The 2,814-nt window shown below is 43.2% G+C and overlaps 1 protein-coding gene and 1 pseudogene across 1 annotated transcript in view; both read left to right on the top strand.

The window, feature by feature from the left end:
* Window positions 1–2,814, top strand: part of LOC104771350 (kinesin-like protein KIN-UA) — a 20,164-nt gene that overhangs the window by 9,428 nt on the left and 7,922 nt on the right. The gene's annotated exons all lie outside the window — the stretch shown is intronic.
* Window positions 1–2,814, top strand: part of LOC109130164 — a 9,834-nt pseudogene that overhangs the window by 1,563 nt on the left and 5,457 nt on the right.

Here is a 2,814-nt window from a genome sequence, read left to right as displayed (position 1 = left end):
TGGGTGATTCGAAAGATGCAGTGGTTGAGATCAAGACCAAGGATGGTGAGACGTCTTCAATCAAATTTCCTATGCTCACAAGCTCAAACTACACTGTATGGGCTTTGCGCATGAAGATTGCTCTCAAGGTGCATAAGGTGTGGGAAACTATTGATCCGGGAAGCTCACATGAAGATAAAAACAACTTGGCGATCGCTTTATTGTTCCAGTCAATACCAGAAGCGTTGACTCTGCAGTTGGGTGATCTCCAAACATCGAAATCTGTTTGGGATGCAATACAGGCAAGACACGTTGGAGCTGATAGGGTGAAAGAGGCACGACTTCAAACCTTGATGTCTGAATTCGATCGCCTCAAGATGAAGGATGAAGATACGATTGACGTATTTGCTGGAAAGCTTTCGGAAATTACTTCCAAATCTGCATCTCTTGGCGAGAATATTGATGAACAAAAACTTGTGAAGAAGTTTTTGAAAAGCTTACCTCGGAAACGATTCATCCATATCGTTGCAGCTCTTGAACAAGTTCTTGACCTCAAGACAACAAGTTTCGATGATATAGTTGGCAGGCTAAAAGCCTATGAGGAAAGGATTAATGAAGAGGAAGAAGAACCCGAAGACAGTCATAACAAGCTCATGTATGCAAACATGGACTACTCCCAAAGTTTCTCCGGCAATAACAGAGGACGAGGTAGAGGGGGTCGTTTTTCTGGCAGAGGAAGAGGTCGCGGAAGAGGACGAGATGGTCGAGACAATGATCAATCCCATATCACGTGCTATCGTTGTGACAAACGAGGTCACTACGCGTCTGACTGTCCTGACAGATTGTTGAAGCTTCAAGAAACAGTGGTGGAGAAGGAAGCAGACACTCAGGAAGCAGATAAACTGATGATGCATGAAGTGATATTCCTCAATGAAGAGAAAATAAAACCAACAACGTTTGAAGGGCATCTAGATGCAAACAATGTGTGGTATCTAGATAATGGGGCCAGTAATCACATGTGTGGAGACAAGAGTTTCTTCATAGAGCTTGATGAGACGGTTTCCGGCAAGGTGCGATTTGGTGATGACTCCAGGGTTGATATTAAAGGGAAAGGATCAATACGTTTTGTTTTTGACAAAGGTGGGAAGAAGACCCTCGACAATGTCTATTTCATTCCGGAATTGAGAAGTAATATCATCAGCCTTGGTCAAGCAATAGAGGCAGGATGTGAGGTTAGAATGAAAAATGATCTTCTGATGCTACTTGATCGCAGTGGTAAATTACTTGTCACAACTACTCGGTCTGCAAATCGTCTTTACAAGGTGATCTTGGAGGTCGATACTGCCAAATGTTTCCAGATTGTAAAGCTTGGTGAGTCTGCTAGATGGCATGCACGGCTAGGACATGTTAATCTAGAAACAATGAAGCTGATGATTAACAATGGACTCGTGCAAGGTATACCTAAGATCTCTGTGCAGAAGGAGTTGTGTGAACCTTGTCTGCTTGGAAAACAAACCCGTCTGGCTTTTCCAAAGGCAACATCGTACAGAGCGTCTCAAGTGCTTGAACTTGTGTATGGAGACCTATGTGGTCCAATTACACCACCAACTCCTGCCCGGAAACGATATGTTTTTGTAATCATTGATGATTACACTCGATATATGTGGACTATACTGCTGAGAGAAAAGAGTGAGGCACTTGAAAAATTCAAAAATTTCAAAGCTATAGTAGAGAAGGAGGCAAAAGCCACAATTCAGACGTTCCGCACAGACAGAGGCGGGGAGTTCACATCACTTGAGTTCCAAACGTTTTGTGAGAAAGCTGGAATCATCAGACATCTCACTGCACCGTACTCTCCTCAGCAGAGTGGAGTGGTTGAGAGGAGGAACAGAACCTTGATTGAGATGACTAGAAGCATTCTCAAACATAAATTCATGCCAAATTCACTGTAGGGAGAAGCTGTGAGACACGCTACGTACTTGATCAACAGAATCTCCACAAGATCACTGGAGAAGAATCTCACACCATATGAGTTTTTCAGAGGCAAGAAGCCGAATGTTGAGCATCTACGGGTTTTCGGCTGTGTTAGTTACGCAAGAACAGAGTCTGCAGGGAGAAAGAAGCTCGATGACAGAGCACGAATCTTGGTTCACCTTGGAACAGAGCCCGGAACCAAGGCATATCACTTGTTTGATCCAGCTAGTCAGAAAATTGTCATCAGCAGAGACGTAATCTTTGACGAAACCAAAGCCTAGAAGTGGTCTAGTCAAGAGAAACAAAGTCAGATCAGTCCTGGAAAGTTTATTGTGGAAATCGGAAAATTTGGAAATCATGGCATAAGGAGAGACGAAGATGTCATTGAAGATGATGTTCAAATCATCACTGAAATAACAGCGGAGGAAGAAGACAATATCGAGTATGATAATGAGCTTGATGACAATGACTCTGACAATGAAGAAGGAGAAAACACTCAGGCTCCTCTGAGACAGTCTACTCGTGTACGACGCAGGCCAGAGTACTTAAATGACTATGTTTGTCTTGCTGAGGCTGAAGGAGAACGACTGTTGCTTGTACTGAATGAGGAACCATGGGATTTCAATGAGGCTAAGGAATCAAAAGAGTGGATAACAACATGTGAGGATGAAATTTGTTCAATAAACAAAAACAAAACCTGGTTCTTGTGTGATATGCCAAGTGGAACTAAGGCGATTGGATTAAAGTGGGTCTTCAAGACCAAACGAAACCCTGATGGAAGCATCATCAAATACAAGGCGAGGCTTGTCGCAAAGGGTTATGTGCAGAGACATGGAGTCGACTTTGATGAGGTTTTTGCCC

This window comes from Camelina sativa, chromosome 3, assembly GCF_000633955.1.
Source record: "Camelina sativa cultivar DH55 chromosome 3, Cs, whole genome shotgun sequence".
Taxonomy (NCBI): domain Eukaryota; kingdom Viridiplantae; phylum Streptophyta; class Magnoliopsida; order Brassicales; family Brassicaceae; genus Camelina; species Camelina sativa.
The sequence above is the reverse complement of the archived record's forward strand: the minus strand, read 5'-3'. Positions and strand labels throughout refer to the sequence as shown.